Source organism: Stomoxys calcitrans, chromosome 4, assembly GCF_963082655.1.
Source record: "Stomoxys calcitrans chromosome 4, idStoCalc2.1, whole genome shotgun sequence".
NCBI lineage: Eukaryota > Metazoa > Arthropoda > Insecta > Diptera > Muscidae > Stomoxys > Stomoxys calcitrans.
Genome location: NC_081555.1, coordinates 19,208,652 through 19,235,165, shown reverse-complemented (window position 1 = coordinate 19,235,165; position 26,514 = coordinate 19,208,652). Strand labels below are relative to the sequence as shown.

The window sequence follows — 26,514 nt, the reverse complement described above, 5'->3', positions numbered from 1 at the left end:
AGTGTTCAGAGTAAGAGATGAGCGTGCTAAAAAGTTATCCTTATAGCTTGTGAAGTTTAATTATGTTGAAAAAAAAATAAGATCATTAAAATGCATTTCATTCACTTTGACTATCAATGAAATTCATTGTGGGAGTACTATGGGGCGTATGATTGTCATGACAAAAGGTGATAATCAAAACGTAACAAGTATACGCACTATTGAACCAATCATCGTACTCACCACCATAGGATGGGGGTACACACCAATCTAGGCATTCCGTTTGTAACACCTCGAAATATTGATCTGAGACCCCGTAAAGTATATATATTCTGGATCGTCTCGACATTATGAGTCGATCTAGCCATGTCCGTCCGTCCGTCTGTCGAAATCACAATAGCGAACAAAAGCGTAGAGACAGCCGCTTGAAATTTTGCACAGACACTTCTTGATGCTGTAGGTTGTAGGGGATTGCAAATGGGCCATATCGGTCCAGATTTGGATATAGCCCCCATACAAAACGATCCCCCGATTTGACTTCTTGAGACCCTAGAAGCTTAAATTTTCATCCGATTTGGCTAAAATTTGGAAAAAAAGACTAGAGGTAGGACTTTCAACATCTGTGCCATGTATGATCCGAATCGGTCTATAAACAGATATAGCCCCCATATAACCAATCCTTGGATTTGAATTCTTGAGCACTTAGAAGCCATCAATTTCCAACCGATTTGGCTGAAACTTGGAACAAAGATTAGTTTTATGATTTGGGCCATATCGGTTCAGATTTGGATATAGCCCCCATACAAAACGATCCCCCGATTTGACTTCTTGAGACCCTAGAAGGTTAAATTTTCATCCGGTTTGGCTAAAATTTGAAAAAAAAAGACTGGAGGTAGGACTTCCATCATCTATGCCATGTTTGATCCAAATCGGTCTATAAACAGATATAGCCCTCATATAACCAATCCTTGGATTTGAATTCTTGAGCCCTTAGAAGCCATCAATTTCCAACCGATTTGGCTGAAACTTGGAACAAAGATTAGTTTTATGATATGGGCCATATCGGTTCAGATTTGGACAAAGCCCCCATACAAAACGATCCCCCGATTTGACTTCTTGAGACCCTAGAAGCTTAAATTTTCCTCAGATTTGGCTAAAATTTGGAAAAAAGACTGGAGGTAGGACTTCCATCATTTGTGCCTAGTATGATCCAAATCGGTATATAAACAGATATAGCCCCCATATAAACCAATCCCCGGATTTGAATTTATGAGCCCTTAGAAGCCTCAATTCTCCTCCGATTTGGCTGAAACTTGGAACAAAGATTAGTGTTATGACTTCCAATACTAACACTATGTATGCTACAAATCGGTCTATAAACAGATATAGCCCCCATACAACCAATCCCCGGATTAGAGTTAATGAGCCCTTAGAAGCCTCAATTATCCTCAGATTTGGCTGAAATTTGGAACACAGACTTGAGTTATAACTTTCAACATCCATGTTTAGTATGATCCAAATTGGTCCTTAAACAGATATAGCCCCCATATAAAGCGATCTCCGAATTTGAATTCTTGAGCCCTGAATTTTCATCTGATTTGGCTGAAATTTGGCACAAAGATTAGTGTTATGACTTATAACATCATTGCTAAGTTTTATCCGAATCGGTCTATATGGGAATATAGGCCCCCCTAAGTACCGATATGACTTCTTGAGGCTAAAACAAGTAAAAGCGTGCTAAGTTCGGCCGGGCCGAATCTTACATACCCTCCACCATGGATCGCATTTGCCGAGTTCTTCTCCCGGCATCTCTTCTTAGGCAAAAAAGGATATAAGAAAAGATTTGCTCTACTTTTATTATATTATTACATGTTGGAGACCTGTGTAAAATGTCAGCCAATTAGAATAAGAATTGCGCCCTTTGGGGGCTCAAGAAGTAAAATACAGAGATCGATTTATATGGGAGCTGTATCGAGCTATAGACCGATTTAGATCATAATAACCACGTATGTTGATGGTCATGAGAGGATCCGTAGTACATAATTTCAAGAAAATCGGATAATAATTGCGACATCTAGAGACTCAAGAAGTCAAGATCCCAGATCGGTTTATATGACAGCTATATCAGGTTATGAACCGATTTGAACCATACTTAGCACAGTTGTTGGGTATCATAACAAAACACGTCGTGCAAAATTTCATTCCAATCGGATAAGAATTGCGCACTCTAGAGGCTCAAGAAGTCAAGACCCAAGATCGGTTTATATGACAGCTATATCAGGTTATGAACCGATTTTAACTATACTTGACACAGTTATTGGATATCATAACAAAACACGTCGTGCAAAATTTCATTCCAATCGGATAAGAATTGCGCACTCTAGAGGCTCAAGAAGTCAAGACCCAAGATCGGTTGATATGACAGCTATATCACGTTATGGACCGATTTGAACTATACTTGGCACAGTTATTGGACATCATAACAAAACACGTCGTGCAAAATTTCATTCCAATCGGATAAGAATTGCGCACTCTAGAGGCTCAAGAAGTCAAGACCCAAGATCGGTTTATATGGCAGCTATATCAGGTTATGGACCGATTTGAACTATACTTGGCACAGTTGTTGGATATCGTAACAAAACACGTCGTGCAAAATTTCATTCCAATCGGATAAGAATTGCGCACTCTAGAGGCCCAAGAAGTCAAGACCCAAGATCGGTTGATATGGCAGCTATATCACGTTATGGACCGATTTGAACTATACTTGGCACAGTTGTTGGATATCATAACAAAACACGTTGTGCAAAATTTCATTCCAACCGGATAAGAATTGCGCACGCTAGAGGCTCAAGAAGTCAAGACCCAAGATCGGTTTATATGGCAGCTATATCAGGTTATGGACCGATTTGAACTATACTTGGCGCAGTTGTTGGATATCATAACAAAGTACGTCGTGCACAATTTCATTCCAATCGGACAAGAATTGCCCACGCTAGAGGCTCAAGAAGTCAAGACCCAAGATCGGTTGATATGACAGCTATATCACGTTATGGACCGATTTGAACTATACTTGGCACAGTTATTGGATATCATAACAAAACACGTCGTGCAAAATTTCATTCCAACCGGATAAGAATTGCGCACTCTAGAGGCTCAAGAAGTCAAGACCCAAGATCGGTTGATATGGCAGCTATATCAAAACATAAACCAATTTGAACCGTACTTGGCACAGTTGTTGGATATCATAAGAAAACACGTCGTGCAAAATTTCATCCCAATCGGATAAGAATTGCGCACGCTAGAGGCTCAAGAAGTCAAGACCCTAGATCGGTTTATATGGCAGCTATATCAAAACATGGACCGATATGGCCCATTTACAATACCAACTGACCTACACTAATAGGAAGTATTTGTGCAAAATTTCAAGCGGCTAGCTTTACTCCTTCGGAAGTTAGCGTGCTTTCGACAGACAGACGGACGGACGGACATGGCTAGATCGACATAAAATGTCTCGACGATCAAGAATATATAAACTTTATGGGGTCTCAGACGAATATTTCGAGTAGTTACAAACAGAATGACGAAATTAGTATACCCCCCATTTTATGGTGGAGGGTATAAAAATAATTCAAATACAAACCTGGACTGCGGAGTCGACCGGAGTCGAGGATTTGAGGCCGGAGTCGAAGACGGAGTCGGACTATTAAGCCGGAGTAGGAGGACGGTTCGAAGCACGCTTACCCCGTCTCTAAACCGCTATCCAACTCCGACTTAATACCCTGACTCCGACTTAGACTCCGATCCGGGGGTCGGAGTCGAGGGTGCGTATCCGCAGTCCTGATACAAACTCAGCTAATAAGGGTACATTTTTAGCAGAATCCATGGTGGTAGGTACCCAAGATCTGGCCAGGTCGAATTTAGCACTCTTTTACTTGTTTTTCACTACAGACAAAAATTCTAAAAAATAGGTCCATGTACCTGGGGGGGGGGGGGGGGGGGGGGCGCCCCAGCCCTAAAACCCCTTAAAATGGGTTTATTTGACCATCATGACAATATGGGACTCAAATGAAAGGTATTCGGGAGTATATTACGAATATGGTCAGCAAGTAGGAATGGGCTTTGTAATTTGTTGATAAAGGAAGGGGGCGGACCCTCCATCGTTACCCCAAAAACACCATCCAAAATCAAAGGTGGGCCCATAAGGACAATATGGGTATCAAATGAAAAGTATGTGGGAATAGATAACGAATTTGGCATACAAATCTATGTCGAAGTATAGGGGGTCACCCCCCCCCCCCCCCCCCCACAAAAAAATCCCAAATGGACACATTACCAATGACGGATATATGGGATTGGGTTTGTTCCGTATAGACTCAAAAACGGCAGAACAAATTTTCTCATATTGTGTAAGTTCGTCTGGAAGGAAATATAGGCTATATAATTTTTCGATATTGAAAGGGGGACGGGCCTTCCCCCTTATGCCAAGAACATAACCCAAAATCAAAAGTAGACCGATCGGGACAATATTGATATCAAATGAAAGGTATTGAAGAGTAGAATACGAATATGGCATTAAAATTTAAGTCCAAGTACCCATCAGGCCGCCCCAACCCCAAAACTCCCCCAAACATACATATTGGACGTTGATTTCAATATTGGGCTCAAATGATAGGTATTCGGGAGTAGATTTCGAATCTGGCATACAAAATCAGATCGTTATATAGGGGGTCACGGCTGAACCGATTTTCTTAATATATCCATAGCTTGTGTACGTTTGTCTGTAAGGAAACATAGGCTACATAATTTCTAGATATCGGGTGGAGGCGGACCCTCCCCCATGCACCAAAAACCCCACCCATATCCGAAAGTGGTTCGATGACCACAACAAGGGTATCAAATGAAAGGTATTGGAGATCAAAAAACGAATATGACATTAAAATTTGGGACCAAGTACCCAGCGAGCCCCCCCAACCCCAAAAACAACCCCTCCTCGAGGTTCATGTCGATATGGGACTCAAATGAAAAGCCTTAGGCAGTAGATTACAACTATGGCATAGGAAATTAGGTCCAAGTAATGGGACGGCGCCCTCCCCCAAATACCCCAAATGGGCATATTAGGCGACCATGGCTATATGGGACTCAAATGAAAGGTATTTGGGAGTAGATTACGAATATGACATTAAAATTAACGGTCACTTCTAGGTGGTGCTTTTCCCCTTAAAGATATGTCAAATGGGTGATTTGACCCACTATTATAATATGGAACTCAAGTGAAAGGTATTTGAGAGTCAAAAACGAATTTGATTTCCAATTTTGGAGGCAAATGTTTTGGAGTACGCCCTAAAGCACCCCATAAACTGAACTTCATTTGCGTTGGAAATAAAGATCAAATTTGATATCTATTGGGTTGCCCAAAAAGTAATTGCGGATTTTTTAAAAGAAAGTAAATGCATTTTTAATAAAACTTGGAATGAACTTTAATCAAATATACTTTTTTTTACACTTTTTTTCTAAAGCAAGCTAAAAGTAACAGCTGATAACTGACAGAAGAAAGAATGAAATTACAGAGTCGCAAGCTGTGAAAAAATTTGTCAACGGCGACTATATGAAAAATCCGCAATTACTTTTTGGACAACCCAATATTTCAGTGCAAAGTGCCGGTGGCCGCCCCAGCCCAAAAAACCCTTCATATCTACCGGCCATGGCAATATGGGGCTCAAATTTAAGGGATTGGGAAGTGCAGCACGAATTTGATATCCATACAGGAGTCGAAATGTTTGAGGTTCCATCCCTCCCCTAAAAAACACTTCTAATTACCCTAATTTTTAAAAACTCCAAGAACCGATCGGGTGCAATCTCCTCACTTATCAATGAGAGCTTTCCGATTCAATTTTAAACTCAATGATAAGAGTCCTTTTTTTATAGCCAAGTCCGAACGGCGTCCCGCAGCTCTTTGTTGAACATTTTTTACATGACCATGCATGACATTATACCACTCAAATTTCGCTAGCATTAAGAGGGGATAACCATCGCTTTGTTCGATGTTCTCGCCAGGATTCGAACGTGTTCAGCGTCATAGGCTACAATGGCACGAATTCGATATCCACATTCGGAGCGAAGTGTCCCCACCCTAAAAAGATATTAGAGAGTTAAAAAAGGCGCAGCCTAGCGGGCCCGGTTCGGCTAGTATTTCTATATAACCGATCGATCGATCTCTTAATATAAGGCCTGGGGCCAATAACAGGCGTATTTATTGTCCGATTTCGTTGAAGTTTCTTATAGCTAAAATCTGTCAAAAGGTTTAAGGGTTAAAATCTAATTCGAAAAAAAATTTAATTTACTGATTTTTATTTTCAACTGCTGCTGACCTCCCATTATGAATGTTCCAATACATGGTGTTGATGTATTTATAACTTTTCCCTGGGTATTTTCTCACTCTCAGAGGAACAATAAAAACAGACCTGCACTTTAATAAAGAGGATGCGCCAAACTTGCTTTTGTCTAGCAACTTTCCATAAGTCAATGAAAACAATGAAATCTTTCAAAATGGCAAAAAATTATCTCTCTGCAAAAATGGACAAAGCTGAACAGAAAAAACTTCAATTAGAAAAGGTAATATACCTGTTCACGGACTCAACGAAGGTACAAAATGCTAGCAGTGTTTTCGGTCATAAGTATGAGTTTTGTAATAATTTAGCAAAGGAGTTTTAAAAAGAAGGTATATAAGAGGTATAAATTCTCAAACAGTGATAAGAGGGAATCGTTATTACAAAACAAATAAAAGCGTGCCAAGTTCGGCCGGGCCGAATCTTGGGAACCCACCACCATGGATTCTGCTAAAAATTTAATTTAAAACTACGAAATAAATTTTGTAGTAGGGCATAACTAAATTCTGCATAACAAACTTCTGTCAAACCAGCAACAACAGGATGATCGACAGACCGACTTACATGGGAGCTATATCAGGTTATAGACTGATTTGGACTGTAGTTGGCACAGTTGTTGGAAGTCATAACAAAATACTACATGCCAAATTTCAGCCAATACGGACAAAAATTGCGGCTTCCAGCGGCTCAAAAAGTCAAATCGGGAGATCGGTTTATATGGGAGCTATATCAGGTTAAAGACCGATTTAAACCATACTTGACACAGTTGTTGGAAGTTATAATAGAACATTACGTGCAAAATTTTAGCCAAATCGGTCAAAAATTGCGGCTTTCAGGGTCTTAAGAAGTCAAATCGGTTTATATGGGAGCTATTGGGTTGCCCAAAAAGTAATTGCGGATTTTTCATATAGTCGGCGTTGACAAATTTTTTCACAGCTTGTAACTCTGTAATTGCATTCTCTCTTCTGTCAGTTATCAGCTGTTACTTTTAGCTTGCTTTACAAAAAAAAAGTGTGATTAAAGTTCATTCTAAGTTTTATTAAAAATGCATTTACTTTCTTTTAAAAAAACCGCAATTACTTTTTGGGCAACCCAATATATCCAAATCTGAACCGATATGGCCCATTTGCAATCCCCAATGACCTACATGGATATTAAGTATCTGTGCAAAATTTGAAGCAGCTAGGTTTTGATGGATTTCGACAGACGGATGGACGGACGGATCGATTCAGATCCAACGCTAGATCGATTCAGAACGACGAGAAGATCAAGTTTATATATTCCTTATGGGTCTTAGACGAATGTTTCGAGGTGTTACAAACGGAATGACTAGATTAGTATACCCCCATCCTATGGTAGTGGGTATAAAAACATATCGCAAAAAAAAACAGAATCATTGAAAGTAGCATCGAAACTTTTAAGTTCTGCCGGGCTGAATCTTATATACCCTCCACCATGGATTGCATTTCTCAATTTCTATGCGCGGTATCTCTATTTAGGCAAACAAAGAATATTGAATAAGAACTATTTTGCTATTGGAGCTATATCAAGTTATAGTCCGATTCGAACCATAAATGAATTCTGAACATTGTAGAAGTCATTGTGTAATATTTCAGTTCATTCGGTTAAGAATTGGGCCTTATAGGGGCTCAAGAAGCAAAATCGGGAGATCCGTTTATATGGGAGCTATATCAAGTTATTGATCGACTCAGACCATATTAAACACGTATGTTGCAGGTCGTGAGAGAAACCGTTGTAGAAAATTTCTGCCATGTCGGATGAGAAGTGCGACCTCTAGAGGCTCAAGAAGTCAAGACCCAAGATCGGTTTATATGGGAGCTATATCAGGTTATGTTCCGATTTGCGCCATACTTAGCACAGTTATTGTAACAGAATAACAGAACACCCCATGCAAAATTTCAGCCAAATCGGATGAGAATTGCGCCCTCTAGAGGCTCAATAAATCAAGATCCCAGATCTGTTTATATGGGAGCTATATCAGGTTATGAACCGATTTGAATTATACTTAAAATTATTGTAAGTCATAACAAAACACCTCATGCAAAATTTCCGCCAAATCGGATGAGAACTGCGCCCTCTAGCGGCTCTAGAACTCAAGATCCAAGATCGGTTTATATAGCAGCTATACCAGGTTATGGACCGATTTAAACTATACTTAGCGCAGTTGTTGGAAGTGATACCAAAACTCTACGTTCAAAATTTCAGTGAAATCGGATGAGAATTGCACCCTATAGAGTCTCTAGAAGTCAAGACCCAAGATCGGTTTATATGGCAGCTATATCAAAACATAGGTCATTTTGGCCCATTTACAATCCCAACCGACCTACACTGATAAGAAGAATTTGTGCAAAGTTTTAAGCGGCTAGCTTCACTTCTTCGAAAGTTAGCGTGCTTTCGACAGACAGACGGATGGACGGACAGACGATGGACATGGCTAGAGCGACTTAAAATGACATGACGATCAGGAATATATATACTTCATGCATTCTCAGAAGTATATTTCGAGGTGTTGTAAACAGAATGACGAAATTAGTATACCTCCATCCTATGGTGGAGGGTATAACAATGCCTGCCAAATTTTATGCAGATCGGTCGAAATTTGTTGGTACTACTGCCATATAAGTGCAAATCAGGCGATATATGTATATATGGGAGCTATATCCGAATCTGAACCGATTTTGATGGAATCTTGCAGATATGTTAGGATCAGTAAAAAAAACATTTCGTGCCAAATTTTGTGCAGATCGGTTGAAAATTGTAGCTACTACTGCCATTTAAGTGCAAATCGGCCAATACATATATATGGGAGTTATCCCTAAATCTGAACCGATTTTGATGAAATATTGCAGATATGTTAGAACCAGTAACAAAACAATCCGTGCCAAATTTTATGCAGATCGATTTCCTTGGGCTAAAAAAGTGACATGTGCAAAATTTCGTGATGATTGGACAAAAAATACGACCTGCACTTTGATTACAAGAATACATGGACTCACAGACGGACATGGCTAAATCGAATCAGAAAGTGATTCAGAGTCGATTCGTATACTTATCAATGGATCTAGCTCTTCTCCTTCTTAGCGTTGCAAACAAATGCACAAAGTTATAATACCCTGTGTCACAGTGGTGGTGTAGGGTATAAATACCAGTTCCAAAATTTCAGGCAAATCGAACAATAATTATGCCCTAGAGAGGCAATGGAAGTCAAATTGGGAGATCGGTTTATATGGCAGCTATATCAAGTTTGAACACGGATAGACTGACGGATGGACGGACGGATGGACGGACGGATGGACGGACGGATGGACGGATGGACGGACGGATGAACGGACGGATGGACGGACGGATGGACGGACGGATGGACGGACGGATGGACGGACGGATGGACGGACGGATGGACGGACGGATGGACGGACGGATGGACGGACGGATGGACGGACGGATGGACGGACGGATGGACGGACGGACAGATGGACGGACGGATGGACGGACGGATGGACGGACGGATGGACGGACGGATGGACGGACGGACGGATGGACGGACGGATGGACGGACGGATGGATGGACGGATGGACAGACGGATGGACTGACGGATAGACGGACGGATGGACGGACGGATGGACGGACGGATGGACGGACGGATGGACGGACGGATGGACGGACGGATGGACGGATGGACGGATGGACGGACGGATGGACGGATGGACGGACGGATGGACGGACGGATGGACGGACGGATGGACGGACGGATGGACGCACGGATGGACGCACGGATGGACGGACGGATGGACGGACGGATGGACGGACGGATTGACGGACGGATGGACGGACGGACGGATGGACGGACGGATGGACGGACGGATGGACGGACGGATGGACGGACGGATGGACGGACGGATGGACGGACGGATGGACAGACGGATGGACGGACGGATGGACGGACGGATGGACGGACGGATGGACGGACGGATGGACGGACGGATGGACGGACGGATGGACGGACGGATGGACGGACGGATGGACGGACGGATGGACGGACGGATGGACGGACGGATGGACGGACGGATGGACGGACGGATGGACGGACGGATGGACGGACGGATGGACGGACGGATGGACGGACGGATGGACGGACGGATGGACGGACGGATGGACGGACGGATGGACGGACGGATGGACGGACGGATGGACGGACGGATGGACGGACGGATGGACGGACGGATGGACGGACGGATGGACGGACGGATGGACGGACGGATGGACGGACGGATGGACGGACGGATGGACGGACGGATGGACGGACGGATGGACGGACGGATGGACGGACGGATGGACGGATGGACGGACGGATGGACGGACGGATGGACGGACGGATGGACGGACGGATGGACGGACGGATGGACGGACGGATGGACGGACGGATTTAAAATCTACTTTCTGTCATTGAAAATAAGGATAGAAAATAAGGATAGAAAATACTTTTTATCTCGACATCTTTCGGTTTTTTCGTATTTTTAATTGGTTTTCCTCGTTATCGCAGTTTGACATCTCCAATAACTTTCCCCATCAGTCAAACTTTCAATACAAATTTCTCAAAAAAAAGTCTCTGTTAACTTCAGATATGTGTTTTCTCAATTTCAAGTTCCTACCATCACATACACAAAAAATAAAATTTCAATAAAAAAATATTAAGACACTCATCATTTAAAAAAAAAAACACATATGTCAAACCATCCCAAGTTTTCTAGTCAATCAACAAAGTTTTCAACGCGCATAAATCCGTTACAGCTATGCAATAACAAAGCCCCAAAGGGCAACCCATATGCATATGCATTGCCAACAAGAAGAAAAGTAAAATGAAATTTTCCTCGTTTGTAGATGAGCTCTTCTTTTCCCTTTTTCCCTCCATTTAACTGACGAACAACTACCAAAAGTTGTTAAGTTAATGCAATCATATTAAAAGGTAGTTCATATAGAGGTGTATTGCAAGATGAATGCGTGCCCATAGTCAAGTACAACTATGAGTATGCTTCAAGCAGTTTATGTGTGCCATGCTCACGACAACAGATGACTGGATGATGATGGTAGTTTGCTGGGTGAAATTTTCTATTAAAAAATGTCAATTTGTATATGCCAACAGGCAGATGGCATATAGGATGGACACACCAGGGCGTACTATGAAGTTTGATGTGAAGTTTAAAAACATAACTTGGGGAAAGGAGCAAAGGAGAAGTATGGAAGGAATAAAATATCAACGAATTTTTCTCTAGGAAAAATATATCAATAAAATTTTTTCCAAGGACAAAATTTCGCGTGAAGCTAGCCGCTTGAAATTTTGCACAGAAACCTAATATCGATGTAGGTCATTGGGTATTGAAAATGGGTCATATCGGTTTAGATTTGGATATAGCTCCCATATAATCCGATCTCCCGATTTGACTTCTTGAGTTCTTACAAGTAGCAATCATTGTCCGATTTGGTTGAAATTTTGCTTGCGATGTTCTATTACGACAATTGTGCCAAGTACGGTCCAAATCAGTCTATAACCTGATATGGCTCCCATGCAAACCGATCGCTCGAACATCCTTGTTCTGATCCTAGAATCTTTAATTTGTGCTGGTTCGACAGAAGTTTGGTATGTTAAATGAAATTATGCCCTACAACTAAATTTAACTTTTATAAATTTTTAGCAGAATCCATGGTGGTGGGTTCCCAAGATCCTGCCCGGCCAGACTTAGCACGCTTTTACTTGTTAAAACTTGCCCATATCATTTTGATCATTTTACCAAACTATTTTGAATTTTTTTTTTGGGAGTATGCGTGATTTAATTAAATCTTTGTTCTACATACGTTTCATTGTATAAATAGCTATTTCAGAGAGTCATCAGGCGTATACGTTATTTCATTTATATCACGTTAAGTATACGTCTCATTATGCAAATAGCATATCCTAAAACATGTTTCAGCCTAAATGTATGCTACACTTTTGGAAATTGAATTTATTCTACTAAATAAAGAAAAACTTCACTACTAAATCATTTCAATGCATAACCCTGTCAGCCCCCAAGTTGATATGCTAACGCCATACACACATACACACAAATGGCTAAATCAACCTCATTAGGCCAGCAAGTGGTAGCCTTCATTTCAAAGCAAAAAAAAAAATATATAGCAAAAATAAACCTCAACTCAAACAATTTTGCTCTAATGAAATCACAACACGTTGCACATAAATGTATCTGCATTTGTTGACAAATAGAAAAATAACCATTTCAAGCACTTTGAGATTTTATGACAAACGCAACATCATCCTTTTTTTGTTGTTGTCTCAACTCCATTACCATCATCACCGCTGCCATCATTGTCATCATACTCATCACAAAGGCAACCGAGGCTTGATTATTGCAGTATTTTCTGGGAATTTAATTTCATTTGAGTTTCAGTTTCTGTTTTTGTTTTTGTTTAGCCTAAGAAAACTTACGCATATCTTGTTGTTATTGTTGCTGCGGCCGCTGCTTCTGTGTTATCTTAAAGAAAGTGGCACGTTTTAAGATTATGGCCTCTTTGCACAGATCTCTCATAGATATGTGACCACTTTAGAAACTCTTCATCAATGCGATAGCATTCTTGTTAAGTTTCTTTCTTCCCAGCTAGTTGGACAACAAAGCATTGGAAAAAAAAGGACCTCAAAGGACTTCATTACACTCACACTCACCGACAATGGTTCATGTGAAACAATGAAGCCAGCATAACACCAGGGAAAAAAATCCAAAGAAAATATTTCCGCAAGGCATGGGGAATATAAATGAAACCCCAGAATAGAACCTACATATGTACGTACATGTCTTGAATATGTGAGCAATGACATGTTAAGACAAACAAAATAAAATGGGAACGAACTAAACAATGACCATTGTTTTAGGTCTTTTGCAATGACAGGCGAAAGGCTATGGCTTGAAGAGTACCTTAAAGAAATGTGTTAAGAAAATGAAAAAAGGGTTACCCAATAACCCAGTTTAAAGACTATATGCTATGGCGGGCTGACCAAATGTTTTGAATGACGAGAATTAGAAGACAATACCATGCGACTATCTAGGTTAATGATAAAGAGAAAAGGATGATAGTCAAGTATTAATCTTCTAAAACATGTTCAAGAAATTTTGTTTTTAAAGAAAACTAGGTGGACAGGGCCTCTTTTATGCTATCCTGATTGGCCTTTATACAGCATTTTATTCCTTTTTTTTGGGTAGGATAGGGGGAGGGGAATTGACCTCTGACACATCCGTTCATATGGTGTTATTTTTATTGTGAGGAGAGGATCGGAGCCACTGACGCTAAGACCTAAAAGCCAATTTATTTGAGTCCTTTATTGTAGCGACTGGACGACAGGACGTGACCGAGATACTTGAATCCTTACATCGACCTTATAGACCTTTCATGATGGTCTGATATGCCCACATGGGGCGGTTTTGGTTTTATGGCGGCCCCCTTGGTAATAACACCCAATTTTTAATATTCGCTCATTATATTCGTATTCGACTCTCGAATACTTTTCATTGGAGTCCCATGTGGTCCCTGGCTGTTCACTTTTGACTTTGGGCGATACTTTTGATATGCTAATGGGCTTGGGGCCGAGCCCTAGGTACTTGGATTTTTGATATCATATTCGTATTCTACTTCCGAATATCTTTTATTAGAGATCCATATTGTCCCGATCGCTCTACTTTGATTTTGGGAGGTTTTGGGCTTGGGACGACTGCCTAGATACTTGGATCCAATTTTTAATACCATTTTCTTACTCTACTCTCGAATAGCTTTCATTGGGATCCTATATTGTCCCGATCGGTTCACTTTTTATTTTGAGCGGTACTCTTGGGAGACGCCCTAGGTATTTGGATCCAATTTTTGACACCATATTCATATTCCACTCTCGAAAGTCTTTCAGTCTACTCTGATTTTTAGCGGTACTTTTGGGATGGTTTTGGGCTTGCGACGGCTCACTAGGTACTTGGACCCAATTTTAAATATCATACTCCCAAATACTTTTAATTTGAGTCCCATATTTACCCGATCGGTCCACTTTTGATTTTGGGCGCTAATTATGGGGCGGTTTTAGACCGCCCTAGCATATTCCTATTTAACTCCCAAATACCTTTCATTTGGGTCCCATATTGTCCCAATCGGTAAATATGTCCTGCTGGAGGGTTTTGGGGGGTAGGGAGGGTTGGGAGGGTTGGGAGGGTTGGGCACCTCAGACATCAAAAAATAAACTTTAATTTCAGATGTGTATTCTACTTTTAAATACCTTTTATTTGATACCCATATTGCCCAAAGCCGTGAAAAAGTCCTGTTGGGTAGTGTTTTTGGGGGTGGGGGCCCCCCCGAACATAAAGGGTGAAATTTGTACACCAAGTTCGTACTCTACTCTTTACCTTTCATCTGATACCCATATTGTCCCAATCGGTAAACATGTCCGTACGGGTGTGTTTTCGGATGGGGCGTCCCCCCAGGTTATTTGACCCCAAAGTTTTATGCTCATTTCGTATTTTTGGTGTACCATAAGGCGGCATTCAAAATTTCGCTTAAATCGGTGCAACCATCTACGACGAGATCACTCGTTTTTGAAATTATGTTGAGGGGAGGGTCCGCCCCCCCTTCGGATATCAAAAATGTAATACCCTATTTTCACCTGAGGCTTAAACTCTTCCATCTGTGAAAATTTAATGAAAATCGGTTAAGCCGTTTTTTGAGTCTACACGGAACAGACAAACAAACATTTTTATACCTTCCACCATATGATGAGCGATATACTAATTTCTTCATACCGTTTGTAACACCTCGAAATATGCATCTAAGACGCCATAAAATATATATATTCTTGATCGTCATGACATTCTAAGTCGATCTAGAAATGTCCGTTCGCCTGTCCGTCCGTCCGTCAGTTGAAAGCACGCTAACTTTCAAAAGAGTAAAGCTAGCTGCTTGAAATTTTGCACAAATACTTCCTGTTAGTGTAGGTCGGTTGGGATTGTAAATGGGCCACATCGGTCCATGTTTTGATATAGCTCCCATATAAACCGATCTGGGGTCTGGACTTCTTGAGCATCTAGAGGGCGCAATTCTTATCCAATTTGGCTGAGAGTTTGTGCGTGATGTTTTGATATCAGTTCTAACAATTGTGCTCAGTATGGTTTAAATCGGTCTGTAACTTGATATAGCTCCCATATAAACCGATCTGGGGTCTGGACTTCTTGAGCCACTAGATGGCGCAATTCTCATCCGATTTGGCTAAATTTTTGCATGAAGTGTTTTGTTTAAACTTCCAACAACTGTGCTAAGTATGGTTTAAATCGGTCCGTAACTTGATATAGCTGCCATATATATAGCGATCCTGGGTCTTGACTTCTTGAGCCACTAGAGGGCGCAATTCTCATCCGATTTGGCTAAAATTTTGCATGAAGTGTTTTATTTAAACTTTTAACAACTGTGCTAAGTATGGTTCAAATCGGTCCGTAACTTGATATAGCTGCCATATATAGCGATCTTGGGTCTTGACTTCTTGAGCCAATAGAGGGCGCAATTCCTATCCAATTTGGCTGAAATTTTGCATGAAGTGTTTTGTTTGCACTTCCAACAACTGTGCTAAGTATGGTTCAAATCGGTCTGTAACTTGATATAGCTGCCATATATAGCGATCTTGGGTCTTGACTTCCTGAGCCACTAGAGGTCGCAATTCTCATCCGATTTGGCTAAAATTTTGCATGAGGTGTTTTATTATAACTTCCAAAAACTGTGCTAAGTATGGTTGAAATCGGTTCATGTTTTGATTTAGCTGCCATATAAACCGATCTTGGGTCTTGACTTCTTGAGCATCTAGAGGGCGCAATTCTTATCCAATTTCGCTGAGATTTTGTACGTGATGTTTTGGTATCACTTCCAACAACTGTGCTAAGTATGGTTCAAATCGGTCCGTAACTTGATATAGCTGTCATATATAGCGATCTTGGGTCTTGACTTCTTGAGCCTTTAGAGGGCGTAATACTCATCCGATTTGGTTGAAATTTTGCATGAAGTGTTTTGTTTAAACTTCCAATAACTGTGCTAAGTATGGTTGAAATCGGTCTATATCCTGATATAGCTGCCATATATACTGATCTTGGATCTTGACTTCTTGAGCCACTAGAGGGCGCAATTCTCAACCGATTTTTCTGAAAATTTGCATGAAGTGTTTCGTTATGACTTTTAACATTTGTGCCAAATATGATTTAAATCGGTCAGTATGCTGATATAGCTGCCACATAAACCGATCTTGGATCTTGACTTCTTGAACCACTAGATGGCGCAATTCTTATCCGATTTGGATGAAATTTTGTACAAGGGCCTTCAACATACGTGTGCAATATTGTCTTAATCGATCTGTAGCCTGATACAGCTCCCATATAAATCGATCTTCCGAATATGCTTCTTGAGCCCCTACAAGACGCATTTCTTATCCGAACAGACTGAAATACTTCCCAATGACTTGTTCTATGGTTTTCAACATTCAATCTACTTAAGGTACGAATCGGACTGTAACTCGATATATCTTCAATAGAAACCGCGCAAAGAACTCGATAAAGCGACCCATGGTGGAGGGTATATAAGGTTCAGCCGGCCGAACTTGGCACGCTCTTTCTTGTTATATAATAGAAGATATCCCAGAAATTCTGTCTTTCGAGAAATATTTTTTAAAGATAGATACTAGGAAACTGATTTTTTTTAACACCCGTTGAATTTATTAAGCATATCAAATTTATCCTTGAAGTTTCACCATAACTTGCAATAAATCTAAATCCTCTACATCTCAATAACAAACTGTTGCAATAACACCACCAATTATTATGCTCCCCTATTGCTGCAATTATGAATTTTAATTTAAAATATTCCTAGCCTAAGCATTTTCAATGTCCTATTTATTTATATGCAATGTAGCATCTATCCAGTCTTTTCTTCCTTTCCTTAGAATCATGCTGCATCTCTTGGCAGTTTTTAATAATGCAAACAACATACATATTTGCTTGCAGTTTGTGTGTCACGTACCGATTCCTATGACTTACAGAGCAACAAATCTAATCAATGCTATGTCCTTTTTGGTATTTTATCAATAATTGCCAAATATATTGAAAAAGTCATGAGCATTGAGACAAGTCACAGTAGAATACATTTATTCCATTCGAAATAGCAAAATAATGTAATTTGACTTGTAGGTCATTGAAGTCCTTGGGGGCGAATACGTGATGGAAATATAATTAATAACACGTATACATACAGGTGTTCTGTGCAGTGAAACAGAGAATATCGAATGCACACAATATGAAAAGGATTTAAATGAGAAAGACAAGGGAAGAATAACCTATTCATTAAATTTAAATTTACATACATAGGTGGTATCAGCAATCGATATCAAATGCAGGTAAGTATAGACAAAACCAAGCAAAGACAGAAAAAATTCGGAAAAAGACGACTTCGCCATCTAAACTTATTACTAATTTTATAGCCTTTCTGTATTCCGGTTATTACGCTTTTGGCTGCCTACAGCCAACGGTTTCTAAATAATTCAAGGGAGGGCAGAAGGACGAGCAGAAAGACGGACAAATGATGGACAGACGTACAGACAGAATGATAGGAAGAAGAACAGACAGAAGGGCGGACAGGAAAAAGGACAGAAGAAGGAATAAAAGGAGAGACAGAAGGAGGAATAGAACAAGGGTCAGAAGGATAGACCAGAACACGGATATAAAGACGGACAGACCCACAGACTGAGAGACACCCAGAGAGAGAGAGAGAGACAGAAAGACACAGAGACAGATGAAAATATAAACGTTTTCAAGCAATAATAACAAGTAAAAGCGCGCTAAGTTCGGCCGGGTCGAATTTTGGGAACCCATCACCATCGATTCTGCTAATATTGGGTTGCCCAAAAAGTAATTGCGGATTTTTCATATAGTCGGCGTTGACAAATTTTTTCACAGCTTGTGACTCTGTAATTGCATTGTTTATTCTGTCAGTTATTAGCTGTTACTTTTAGCTTGCTTTAGAAAAAAAGTGTAAAAAAAAGTATATTTGATTAAAGTTCATTCTAAGTTCTATTAAAAATGCATTTACTTTCTTTTAAAAAATCCGCAATTACTTTTTGGGCAACCCAATATATGAAACTATATCTGGATATTGACCGATTTGGACCGTACTAGACACTGTTATTGAGAGTCACAACAAAACACTAAATGCAAAATTTTAGCCAAATCGAATAAAAATCGCGGCTTGCAAGAGCTCAAGAAGTCAAATCGGGAGATCGGTTTATATGGGATCTACATCGTGTTCTTGACCGATTTGAACCGTACTTAGCACAAATTTTGAGAGTCATAACAGAACACTATATGCAAAATTTTAGCCAAATCGGATGAAAATTGCGGCTTCAAGGGGCTCAAGAAGTCTAATCGGGAGATCGGTTCATATGGGAGCTATATCATGTTCTTGACCGATTTGAACCATACTTGGCACAGCTGTTACAAGTTATAACGGAACACTATGTGCAAAATTTTAGCCAAATCGGATGAAAATTGCGGCTTCAAGGGGCTCAAGAAGTCTAATCAGGAGATCGGTTCATATGGGAGCTATATCATGTTCTTGACCGATTTGAACCATACTTGGCACAGCTGTTACAAGTTATAACGGAACACTATGTGCAAAATTTTAGCCAAATCGGATGAAAATTGCGGCTTCAAGGGGCTCAAGAAGTCTAATCAGGAGATCGGTTCATATGGGAGCTATATCATGTTAAATACCGATATGGACCATACTTAGCACAGCTGTTACAAGTCATAACAGAACACTATGTGCAAAATTTCAGCCAAATCGGACAAAAAATGCGGCTTGTAAGGACTCAAGAAGTCAAATTGGAAGATCGGTTTATATGGGAGCTATATCAGGTTTTTGACCTATTTGGGCCGTACTTTTCACAGTTTTTGGAAGTCATAACAGAACAACATGTGCAAAATTTCACCCAAATCGGATAAAAACTGAAAACTGAGGTCTCCAGGGGCTCAAGAAGTCAAATCGGGAGATCGGTTTATATGGGTGCTATATCAGGTTATACACAGATTTGGACCAGACTTGGCAAAATTGTTGAGAGTCATAACACAACACTATGTGCAAAATCGAACAAAAATTGCAGCTTGTAAGGGCTGAAGAAATCAAATCGGAAGATCCGGTTAAATGGGAGCTACATCAGGTTCTGGACTAATTTGAACCGTACTTTTTACAGTTATTAGAAATCATAACAGAACAATTTGTGCCAAATTTCAGCCAAATCAAACAAAAATTGCTGCTTCGAGGGACTAAATTGCAAAATGCAAATGAAATTTTAGCCATGAACATTCAAATTTTCTCACATATAAATGGCTGCAGTCCAATTCACGTTTAAGCTCAATGATAGAGGGCCTCTTTTTTACAGCCGAGTCCGAACGGCGTGCCGTAGTGCGACATCTCTTTGAAATTTTACATGACATAGTACCTCCCAAATGTTGCCGGCATTAGGAGGGGAAAACCACCGCAGAAATTTTTTCTGATGGTTTCGCCAGGATTTGAACCCAGGCATTCAGCGTTATAGGCAGACATGCTAACCTCTGCGCTACGATGTTCTACATCTGTTGAAATACAAAATAAAACACTATTTGCAAAATGTCAGCCGAATGGGACAAAAATTCCGGCTTCCACGGGCTCAAGAAGTCAAATCGGGAGACCGGTTTATATGGGAGCTATATCCAAATCTGAACCGATATGGCCCTTTTGCAATCCCTAATGACCTACATCGATATTAAATTTTTGTGCAAAATTTCAAGCGGCTGGCTTTACGGGTTCGACAGCTGTCGTGATTTCGACAGACGAACGGAAGGACTGACAAGGCTAGTTCGACTCAGAATGGCCACAAAGGCCTAAGCTCACGGCAGTGGTCGCTGAAATTTGTCAAGCCATAATGTCCAGAGGCATAAGATGAAGCATTAAATTCAGTACATCAGATGGTGTTGTCCGTAGTGCGGCTGTGATGCACAAACAAGCCATCCTTTGGATCCGCTTAATTATTGAGCAATAGATGGAGTTTTGAAACACCGTCCACCAGACCACAACACCATATAGCATTACAGGTCTGACAACTGCAGTATATATCCAATGCATGACACGCGATCTAAGCCCACAACTTTTTCCAATGGCTCTCTTACAGGTGTATAAGGCAAGAATTGCCTTTCTTACCCTTTCCAAAATTTTGGATTTGAAGTGCAATTTCCTGTCCAGCAAAACACCCAGGTATTTTGCGCTTTCTGTAAATGGAACATTCTCTCCTCCCAAGGAGATAATATGGTCCAATCTGGACCATAACCCGTTCGGATATTGGGTTCCCTATTGCAAGTTACTGTTCTGAATTTCGGTCAAATCAAGTAATAAATGCCGCATTTAGGGGCTTAAAACCGTAAATCGGCAGACCAGACTATAGGGTCTGATTTGGATCGTAATCCAATGCAACTCACTGTTTTGAGTTTCACTCAAATCGGGAAAGATATACCGATTTTACGGGCTTAAGACCCTGAACCGGTAAATCGATCTTATGCCAGCTATATTTAAATGTGGTCCGATTTCGACCATACTCTGATCGGCTATTGGTTGCCCTACTGCAACTCATTTTTTCGAATTTCACTTTCAAATCAGGTAATAAATGCAACTTTTATGTGCTTACGAGCCTAAGTCGGTAGATCGGTTGATATCTAAAAATTTAACAAATCCTATGGCTATGGCTAAAATAGCAACATAACTTGAAGTTCCTTTCAACAAAAATGCTTGCTTTCCCCCACATTGTTGTGGGCTCAAACATTTAAGGAAACCCCCAAGATGATTAAAATCATCTTCCCATCATGTTAATTTTCATGCAATAAAATCAAATCAATTTTCCATTTTATTGCAAAAACCTCCATCCCCTCATAACTAAAGAAGCTGGAAATTTATTTTATTATCCACACACGCACACATTTCACAAGTCATTATTTATGCATATCTAAATAAACATCACCATCCCAAATCCTAGGTAATCCCATAACAAACCGTTTTTTCCCCAATAATGATTTGTCCCACCTTTGCATGGAACAATTACTTCCCTACGCCAATATTATGGCCATAAAAATGCTGAAAATTCAAATTCCTATACATTTAAGTGAATATAGTAGAGCTAAACTAAACACAAAATATCAATAAAAATCCAGCCTAAAAGCATGCCACATTCATCGACACTCACTCGCCCCCCCAAAAGTATACCACATACTCTCACCATAAAACATTGCCGCAAAATCGAAATAAAAACCTCATTTTTGTTATCACCACAAATTGGTTTCTGTTCAGAAAATTTTTGCTTAAAAGCACAAACATTTTACAACACAAACTGATTAAAATCGAAATCCTAAATGTATGCTAAACATTTGTGGAAAATAAAAAATTTTCTGCAGCCAGCCAGGCAATTGATACTCATGGCCACAATGCCACACCAAAGCACATAACCTCAGACGGGGAAGCCAAGCCAAGCAAAAGGATATGCAGAATGTAGCAAAGAAAGGCAAGTCAAGGAAAATCATTTATGGATCCCTTAAGAATTCATTAAATTCATACGCCTTTTGCATTTTTGTCTTCCTCTCCTTTTCGTTTGGTCATATTTCTACACAGCAATACTCAAATCGTACATATTGTATAACTCCTTAGAGTATGCTAAAGATTTTTCAAAAAAAAAAAAAAAAAACAGAAGGACACAAAAAATACCCTGAAATACATTTTTAATTGGTTGGGGTTGCCTTTGTTTGTTGGCAGGACTAGAAGAGACACCCCAACAACACTTGCAAAGTGTTGTTGATCTCCAGAATAATAAAGGAATCCATGAACTGCAAGACACCACAAAGAAAACAAAACAACGAAAGTGAGTTAAAAACTGTAGTGCAGTAGAAATAAAACTCAAAAAAAGACCAAAGAAATAAAAATCCATTTTCAATTGAATGAAACGAAATGTGGTTAACGATGCAGAACACTTCTTACACTGACTTTGACTCTGAATTTCAATGGCCTACCCTAGAGCTGGAGCAATACAATGGAATCTACAGCAACAACAAAGACATACTTTGAACTCGTAACTACTACAACGACAAGGGACATTGACAATGCCAACTTTTTTACATGCATTGTACTGACAGCCATGACGACATTGTCCATCCAGGTCAGTTATGTTTGGATGCTTACACAGTTTCTGTGCCTGTCTCCTTGGTCTATGCATCTCACTGCAGCTCACTCATTCTGCAGGTCTAGTATTTTTGAATGCCAGCAAGGTTTTCTCTTCAGAAAATTGTTAGCTTATAGGAACAACATAAAATGTCAAATTACTGGATTTCCTTTCATGGGCCGAAGGTTTGAGCCGAGATATCAATCCATAGGGTCCATAAGAAGTTCATAACACTGATTGTCGTTTACACAAAGCTAAAGAGTTCAATGACAACAGCAACAACAATAAAACCAACTTTAATTGTTTGATTTCGACACAAGCTAAGGCTCTTTGCTTGCAGCTATAAAATGTTTTTTTCTTTTTGCCAGTTCTTCAATCCTAAACACAAACACTTAAATATGATGACCTAACTGTGTTTGTTTTTAAGTTACTTTGGGTCCCAAAGTTGTCTAGAGTAGATGAAAATATAATAGGATTTGAGTCATAAAATTTTAAGAGGTCTCAATTGAAATGGGCTTCCTTTGTGCTGTTTCGGAAGGCAGCTAAGTAACAAGGCTTTGAAAAAGCTATAAATATGAAGAGCCCAAAAGTATGCAACATATTACTATATAAGCTGCAAAGGTCCTCAAACTTTATGCACTGCACATAGTTTGAGGACATGTGAAGGTTTTGCATAGGACTGAGAAAAACTATGCATTGTATCAACAAAATGATCAACAAATGATGAAAACTTGAAATATTATTTCCTAAAAAAAAAAACAAAGAACAACAAAAAAGAGAAGGTTCACAATGTAATTCACAATGATAGACATTCACAATGATAGACAAAAAGACAAAAAATGTTCCTAAATTTATTTATCTAGTTTATAAGAGAGCGCTTTGTTTGTCTGTTCCGGAAATGGGTGCACTGACTAAAACCAAATTTTGATAGAAAACTTTGGGTGAAAATAACTTGGGGGAACATCCTCCACAAAACCTATCCAAAAGGTCATGTTTAACGATTGGGACGGTATGGGTGTCAAACGAAGGGTATTCAAGAGTAGAATGAGAATCTAAAAATGGGTAGAGTAGAGTAGAGTAGAGTAGAGTAGAGTAGAGTAGAGTAGAGTAGAGTAGAGTAGAGTAGAGTAGAGTAGAGTAGAGTAGAGTAGAGTAGAGTAGAGTAGAGTAGAGTAGAGTAGAGTAGAGTAGAGTAGAGTAGAGTAGAGTAGAGTAGAGTAGAGTAGAGTAGAGTAGAGTAGAGTAGAGTAGAGTAGAGTAGAGTAGAGTAGAGTAGAGTAGAGTAGAGTAGAGTAGAGTAGAGTAGAGTAGAGTAGAGTAGAGTAGAGTAGAGTAGAGTAGAGTAGAGTAGAGTAGAGTAGAGTAGAGTAGAGTAGAGTAGAGTAGAGTAGAGTAGAGTAGAGTAGAGTAGAGTAGAGTAGAGTAGAGTAGAGTAGAGTAGAGTAGAGTAGAGTAGAGTAGAGTAGAGTAGAGTAGAGTAGAGTAGAGTAGAGTAGAGTAGAGTAGAGTAGAGTAGAGTAGAGTAGAGTAGAGTAGAGTAGAGTAGAGTAGAGTAGAGTAGAGTAGAGTAGAGTAGAGTAGAGTAGAGTAGAGTAGAGTAGAGTAGAGTAGAGTAGAGTAGAGTAGAGTAGAGTAGAGTAGAGTAGAGTAGAGTATAGTAGAGTAGAGTAGAGTAGAGTAGAGTAGAGTAGAGTAGAGTAGAGTAGAGTAGAGTACAGTAGAGTAGAGTAGAGTAGAGTAGAGTAGAGTAGAGTAGAGTAGAGTAGAGTATAAGCAGCGAAAGCCGGACAATGATATAGGAAATTCTCCAACGTCTCATCATCTTCCCCACTTGTTCTACACATGTTATTACTCACCGCACCGATTTTGCATAAGTGATCTCGTAGTTCTATGTGTCCTGTTGTGACACCAAAAACTATTCTGACCTCTTTCTAATTTCCTTTCAGTAATACCCTCGTCCTCTCACGATTCAGATAACCCCATAGGATTTTAATCATCCTACCGATTATTTCGTCGGTAGAACCATTTCGTCGCCCACGCCCTTAAATCGGACTGCGTCGACCCGCCTCGGGTTAACCAAGTTTATCGACGGCAGTTGTCTGGCCTTCACTGCCAAATCGTCTGGCCTTTCATTACTCCTTATACCGTTAAGGCCCGGCCCCCAAACGATGCGGAGTGTGCCATCCTCAGAGAAGACGCTAATCTCCTTCTAACACTCCAAGACTGTTTGCGACTCTACCGTCCTAGTTGTTAATGCCTTTATGGCCATTAAAGATGTTCACACTCGACGTCCTCGCGTTAGAATCGCACCAACTCACGAATTCCGTGATCGCCCGAATCTTCGCCTGCAGGATCGCATTATGGTAACGCAGACTAAAACAGACCAGGCCCACTCTGTCTCCTAGCTTTAATCCATCCGTGTAACATGATCTTCCAGACGGCAATACTAGGGTTACGTCAGTCCAAGACTGTGCCGCTGGAAGCCATGCCTCGCACTCGACCTCAAGTGTCGTCTCAGGTATCCGATCGGAAACCTCTTCCCTTCCTTCCAGGTCCCTTCCTTCCAGGTTTCCTATCGTCGCCAGGAGCTAATCCTCACAAGAATCGTTCGATTTGATAATGTGTTTCCTTACGCATCCAGGCGCAGTTGAGAATGCAGTGAAACCACTCTTTCTTAGGACACTGAACACTTGCGGTGAGGACAATTTCTCCTTAGATCCTTCACTAGTTGCTGCTGCCGAAGTACCTTTTGAGTACTGTCCTTCCCTGCTGGCGTACATCTTGTGTCCAATCCAACTGGATGACCCACCCACTCAGAGCATGTCGGGTGCCGTTTCGACGCCTTCCGATCGTGGCAGGGGGACTCTTTCATTATCTTGTAATCCTCCAGACTTTAGAAATGTGGTCGATAGTTCCTCAGACAAGTGTTCAGCAACAATTGCTGAGTCATCTCCTCCCATATAAACCGATCTCTTGATTTTAAAGTTCGAGCTCCTGGAAGTAGAATTTGTCTGAAATTTGGCACACAGATATCTGTCTCCCTTGGCGAAATAACCGTGACAGATTCGAAGAGATGCGCCAGATTGTTCAACCATCAATTTATTGTGCATCCCGAGAGAGACAGGGCAAGGAGGAGAGCCATTCGCCGTATTCGTGGTCTCCGAGCCGATGAACGGCCATCACAAATTACCGTGGGCGAAGTTACGAATGTCGTCCGTGGGGTCAAATCGTCTAAGGCGTTGGGCCCCGACAGAATCTCCACATTGATGTTGAAGAATCTGGATTCACCTGGAGTTGAGTACCTTACCACTGTCCTCAAATTGTCATTGAACATTCTTATAGTTCCCGATGTCTGGAAGATGGGCAGAGTGATCCCGCTACTGAAGCCTGGAGAGGGCACGAGTTTGGGGAAGTCGTACAGACCGATCTCCCTTCTCTCACCAGTGGCAAAGACGCTTGAGGCATTACTCCTCCCGAGCCTCGCAGGAGAATTTCCATTCGCCGAGCATCAACATGGATCTCGAAGACTGCACAGCACAACAACAGCTTTGCCATAGCCGTGGCTTCAATCAGCCCAGGTCATGTGATAGGACGGTCCTTGTGGCACTGCACCTATCGAAGGCAGAAGGCATTCGACACGATCAGCCATGCCAAAACGATGGGTCGCCAATTATCTGTGTGATCGCCAGTCATTTGTGGAATTTAGGGATAAGAAGTCAAAACATCGTAGAGTGAAACAGGAAGTTCCCCAAGGTGGTGTGATATCTCCGGAACTGTTTAACCTCTACCTATCCTCCATTCCACCCCCTCCAGACGGCATAAAGATCGTATCATATGCG

At 40.7% G+C, this 26,514-nt stretch overlaps 1 pseudogene; it reads left to right on the top strand.

Moving 5' to 3' along the window:
- The first annotated feature begins 22,546 nt into the window (after positions 1-22,546).
- The window catches only part of LOC131996877 (uncharacterized), an 80,404-nt pseudogene continuing 76,436 nt past the window's right edge, over positions 22,547-26,514 (top strand).